Source organism: Lathyrus oleraceus, chromosome 4, assembly GCF_024323335.1.
Source record: "Lathyrus oleraceus cultivar Zhongwan6 chromosome 4, CAAS_Psat_ZW6_1.0, whole genome shotgun sequence".
NCBI classification, from domain to species: domain Eukaryota; kingdom Viridiplantae; phylum Streptophyta; class Magnoliopsida; order Fabales; family Fabaceae; genus Lathyrus; species Lathyrus oleraceus.
In genome coordinates, this window is record NC_066582.1 from 157,241,689 (window position 1) to 157,248,138 (window position 6,450).

Sequence of the window (6,450 nt, forward strand, 5' to 3'; positions counted from 1 at the left end):
CAAAGATCGACCTACGTGTGTGAGTGTTATTTTTCAGATATTTGTCTTGAATTTAATTTTCTAAGTTCAATTATTTACAGTTAGTTTTTTGCACTCCCTAAATTACTAACCACGCAATAAATATTTACAAAAATAAAAGCAAGAAAAATAAATTCCTAAACTATTACATGGCTATGGGACAGATACATAATAATCAGGCGAGAAAGAATAAATTTACAACCTATACATTTGTTCCTAATATTATAAATAAAACAAAATTAAAATAAGGAAAATAAGGAAGCAAAAATAGAATAGATAAAAGCAAATAATAATAAAATAATAAATAAACAATGGTAATAAAGCAATAATAAAATAACAATAATAATAAAGTGATAATAAAAAGGTTAGAATTTTAAAAGAAATTATTTTAGGTTAAACAAGTTAGATTTTTTTAGAAGTTATTAGAAAAATATGAGTTTAAAATAAATTAGTAATAATAAAAGAATTTAAAATACATTAATGTACAAATTATAAAATAAAAGAGTTATATGAAAAATATTAAGTTAGGTATTTACAAAATAAATAAAGATTATAGAAAATATCAAATTATTAGATTAATAGGTTTATTATTATTATTCAATTAGAAAAATGGTCAATTAGATTTTATTTACAAAATATATAAGGATTTATTATTATAAGTAAGTAATAAAAAAAGTTATTAAAGTAGTTAGTATTTATTATTTATTTACAAAAAATATAAAGGTTATAGAAAAATATTAAATAATTAAGTTAGTAGGTTTTCACGCCCTACATTACTAAACCACGCAGTTAATATAGGATCAATGGCATGAATTTAAATGGCAGAAAAATAAATGGCAGAAAAATAAAATGGCAGAAAATCAATGGCAGAAAAATAAAATCCTAATTATTACAATGCTTTGGTGCAGTTACATAATAAAGATGGCGAAAAGTAAAACTGAAAATATTACAAGTTAAAACTTAAAATATTACAAGGGCGAAGCAGTTACAGTGTATGAATAACATAAATATGAGAGAAAATAGGAAATAATAATAAGGTTTGTTAAGGTTTAAGAAAAGGTTTATGGTTTAAAGGAAATAACACGGTTAAAGTTTTAGGTTTGAAATTTAGAGTTTGTGGCAAAATTGTCAGGGTTTAGGAAAAATCAGGGTAGTTAGTTATGAAAACAAATGTGCAGATCTAAATATATGTATATAAAAAAAAAGAAATATGAATTAAAAAAAAAACAACGGCGTTGCTAGCGCAAAATTGCGATCATCGCAACTGGATCGGATAACACAAATGTCACGCCTCATACACGTATATGTGAAAACGGCGTATTGACACGATCCGATCCGAAAACATAATCAAATTATAACATAAAATAGAAATATATATATATTTAACACATTAGTTACATATTATAAATTATATATTATATGATCCATATGCATTTTTATTAACAACAAAATTATTATTATATTATATTATATATTATGAGACATGTAAAACTTATATAAAAACAAACACATCAAATACATAATACAATGAACCAAATTATTATACATGTTATACTTATGTGCATAAAAAAAAAACGGCGATATCCTGATATATTTAACCAAACCGCATGTATCTGGAATACATAACACAGTCACACATATGAACATGTATTTGAAACACAGTAACAAATATATCAACAAAATAGATAAAGTATATATCATATATAAACTATTACCAAACTGTGTGTACGATAGTATAGATCAGCCACTCTCAGTTTCTCTTTTTTGTTCTGTCTCTTTTTTGCCTCCCTCTATCAGTCATGCTAGTAAATATATATAGGAACAAATTAGGTTAATGATAATGGGCCTAAGTTTATTTTGAAGCCCAATATTAAATTAAAAACTAAATAAAGTTAAATAATTAAAATAGTTAAAATTAAAATAAAAACTAATTAACCTATTTATTTATTCTAGACCCAATATAAAAATAAATAGACTCAAAAAAAAAAAGTCGGGCACCAAAATGCTCGAAAAAATAAAATGAACACGTCAAAATAATCAGCGCGAAATAAATGACTCGGAAAAATACAGCGTTTGGTCGGATTTTGAAATAAAAATTATGACTGTTTAAACTGCTCAGACTGATCAACATATGACCAAAAATAGTCGTAAAAATATTTTTAGCATGTCAAATTAAACCACGTGAACCGCAGATTAATGTTACCGACATTTGCAAACTTAAACTTGACATTTTTTCGTTGACTAATTTTAGGCACAGTTAAAAAGTTAATTTGACCAGTCTGTTTGTAAATTCCGAGAAATTATTCCGGCTAATATTAAGACAGAAAAAAATGTTATGCTATGAAGATGATGCAAATGAATGTGAAACAAAAAATTGGTTAGAGTTAAAAATAGAGGGCAAATTTTGGGGTGCAACAGCAGGCATCTCTTATATTGCTTTGACCTTTGCAGGATCAACCTCAATACCTCTTTCACTAACGATAAAGCCCAATAACTTGCCAGAACGGACTCCAAATGTACACTTGTTGGGATTCAGACGAAGCTTATATTTCCTCAAACGCTGAAAAAGCTTCAACAGGTGCTCTACATGTTCAACTTCCGTTCTTGACTTAACAATCATATCGTCAACATATACCTCAATCTCCTTGTGCATCATATCATGAAACAAGGTGGTCATAGCTCGTTGATACGTGGCTCCGGCGTTCTTCAAACCGAAGGGCATCACTCGATAACAGAATGTTCCCTAAGGTGTGATGAATGTTGTCTTCTCCATATCCTCGGGTGCCATCTTAATCTGATTATATCCGGAAAATCCGTCCATAAACGAGAAGACATTGAACTTAGCTGTATTGTCTACCAACATATCAATGTGTGGTAGAGGGAAATCATCTTTCGGACTAGCTTTATTCAAGTCTCTATAGTCCACACACATCCGGACTTTTCCATCTTTCTTAGGCACGGGCACAATATTGGCCACCCATTGAGGATATGTAGAAGTCACCAGGAACCCTGTATTAATTTGCTTCTGAACTTCTTCTTTGATCTTCACTGCCATATCAGGATGAGTTCTTCTGAGCTTCTGCTTTACAGGCATGCACTCAGGCTTTAGAGGTAGGAAATGTTGCACAATATCAGTATCTAGACCAGGCATGTCTCCATATGACCAGGCAAAGACGTCAACATATTCTCGTAGCAACTTAATCAACCCCTTCTTAACAGATTCTTCCAGCAGTGCCCCAACCTTTACCTCTCGCACACAATCTTCAGACCCCAAGTTGACTGTTTCCAGATTCTCAAGATGCGGCTGAATGATCTTCTCTTCATGCTCAAGTAGACGGGTGATCTCATCAGGAATCTCTTCAACATCATCTTCCTCTGCCTCAAATACAGGGAATTCAAAATTGGGAGATGGTGTTGGATCATTATGTTCAATGGGTTTAGAAATCAACCTGCATAATGATTTTGGATATGAAAAGCTTTAGAATTCAAACAAGGAAAATCCTTATGCAGAGGAAAAGATTGATTTTATTCTATTTTTTAGAGTTTTATGTGATCACCAATTTCATGCAAAAAGCGAAAAGGGAAAATAAATGGAAAAACAAACATTTAACATGAATTTATTGAATGAAAATATCATTGTGTTTATGCGCCAACAATGTCATCACTCCTCCTTTTGGCATGGGAGAAGGGTTTTTAAACAAAGTGGTCATTACGTTGACTTATGGACAACTGTTGGAATATCCACAGCGACCCAATTGTTGCAGACCCCCTCCAGGGATGATGAAATTTCCAGAATCCTTTGTATCTTCTTCTAAAACGGCAGCAGCCTCCTCATCTAGACCAGTGTGGATGAAACCTCCACTCTTGAATAACCCTTGCTTGTTGAAAGTACCAGAAGAAAAACCTATGCCAGCCCGGGACTCGTTGTCTTCTAACTCAATCATTTTTCCCAAACCAGTGGTTGCACCACGCTCAATGGCCAACTTTGCATCTTTGTAAGAAGCAAATGAAGGAGTTCTCTTCTCAATAGGCTCAGCTATAGATAAAGCTTGGAAAGGAGTTCCAATTTCAACCTCAGCATCTATATAAGAGAAGGAAGAAAAATGGCTAACCATGAGAGCCCTTTCTCCCCCTACCACCACCAGCTTCTTGTTCTTCACAAATTTCAGTTTCTGGTGTAGGGTGGACGTCACGGCGCCTACCTCGTGAATCCATGGTCTGCCTAAGAGACAACTATATGATGGGTGAATGTCCATAACCTGGAAGGTAATCTGTAAATCACTTGGTCCGATCTTGATTGGGAGATCAACTTCCCCAATCACAGTTTTGCGAGACCCATCGAAAGCCTTCACAACTACTCCACTCTGCCTCATGGGAGATCCTTGATATGATAGCTTTGAGAGAGTGGACTTTGGCAATACGTTCAATGATGACCCAGTGTCCACCAGTACATTGGACATGGCGTCGTCTCTACAATTCATAGATATGTGTAAAGCCAAGTTGTGGTCTCTTCCCTCCTCAGGGAGATTAGAGTCACAAAAGCTCAGGTTGTTACAAGCAGTAATATTTGCAACAATGCTATCGAATTGCTCCAAAGTGACATCGTGATCCACATATGCCACATCCAACACCTTCTGCAGAGCCTCTCGGTGTGGTTCTGAATTTAAGAGTAAGGATAACACAGATATTTTGGATGGCGTTTGTAGAAGTTGGTCTACGACATTGTACTCACTTTTCTTGATGAGCCTCAACATCTCATCACAGTCTTCTTTCTCATTGCCACTCGGGCCAACAGAAGTAGGAGTTTTCAGTACGGAGGAGGGCTTAACAGCAAGTGCCGGATTCGGAGAATTCACAGCGTTCCCAATCGGGCGTTTAACAAAATCAGCATTAATTTGAGGCTTCGGCGGTGCTGAAAATACACGGCCACTACGGGTCAAACCGCTAACATCGGCAATATTCACAACAAAAGAAGAGGGCAAGGACACCTCTTTCCCATTCTCTACTGCTACGGCGTTGTAGCGATAGGGAACTGCTTTTTCAGAAGAGTAAGGCATAGGACCAGCAGGCTTAATGATCAGAGCGGAAGAAGCCTTCTGCTTGCTACCATTGTACTTGATGATAACAGGCTCGGGTATCCGGAACACTGGGGAGATCACATTGACCTCAGGCTCATTTTCATCAACACTCTTGTTTTGAAGGATCTCAATGACTCCTTCGTCCAGCATTTCCTGAACATCCTTGCGCACCTGGCAACAACCCAATCGGTTAACAGAGCAGACTCGGCATCTATCATGGTCATGCTCGTAATGACTGTAGTCACATAGCAAACGATGCATCTGAACCAGAGATTGTCGGATATGACTGACATACTTGACTTTGTATTTGCCAGGGCACCCCTGGACCATGTTAACAGATTTCCCATGCTCGGGCAATGGGTTCTTCTTCACATTAGGACCTACGTCCTCAAAACACAGAATTCCACACCTCATAAGGTCCTGAACCTTGGTCTTCAAAGGGTAACAATTCTCCACGTCGTGGCCGGGAGCACCAGAATGGTAAACACAATGTAACTCGGGCTTATACCACCATTGGGGGTTAGCAGGTATAGTCGGTGGGTCTCTCGGAGTAATCAACTTCCTCTCTATCAAAGAGGGATATAACTCCACGTACGTCATAGGAATAGGATCGAAGGTGACCCTTTTCCTCTCGTAACTTGTATTGGTCTGATTACTGTTTCGAGGCTGGTAGGCCTGCTGTTGCGGACGGAGCTGTTGTTGCTGATATTATTGATTGTCTCTGAAAACAGGTGCTATATGAGCCACCTGGTGCTGGTTACCGGCGGGACGCTCGGTCTTCCTCATCACAGAGGGTCTTCTTGGTCTCTCATGGGAGGTCACAGCATGTGCCTCTCCATCTTTCTTCTTTGCAAACGCCCCATAACGTTTGGCAGAAGAGCCTTCTTCGCTGGTTAACCGTCCTTCACGGACCCCTTCTTCTAGACGCGTCCCCATATTTATCATCTCGGTGAAGTCAGAAGGAGCGCTAGCAATCATCCGCTCATAATAAAAAGAACTTAAAGTCTTCAAAAAGATCTTAGTCATCTCTTTCTCTTCTAGCGGAGGCACGATCTGTGCTGCCACCTCTCTCCACCTCTGGGCATACTCCTTAAATGTTTCTTTATCCTTTTGGGACATGGCTCTCAATTGATCTCTATCGGGGGCCATATCCACGTTGTACTTGTACTGCTTGACAAAGGCCTCGCCAAGATCATTGAAGGATCGGATGTTCGTGCTGTTTAAACCCATGTACCAACGCAAAGCGGCACCGGACACTCTGTCCTGAAAGTAGTGGATGAGTAGTTGGTCATTATCGGTTTGAGTTGACATCTTCTTGGCATACATGACCAGGTGGCTGAGAGGAAAAGTATTT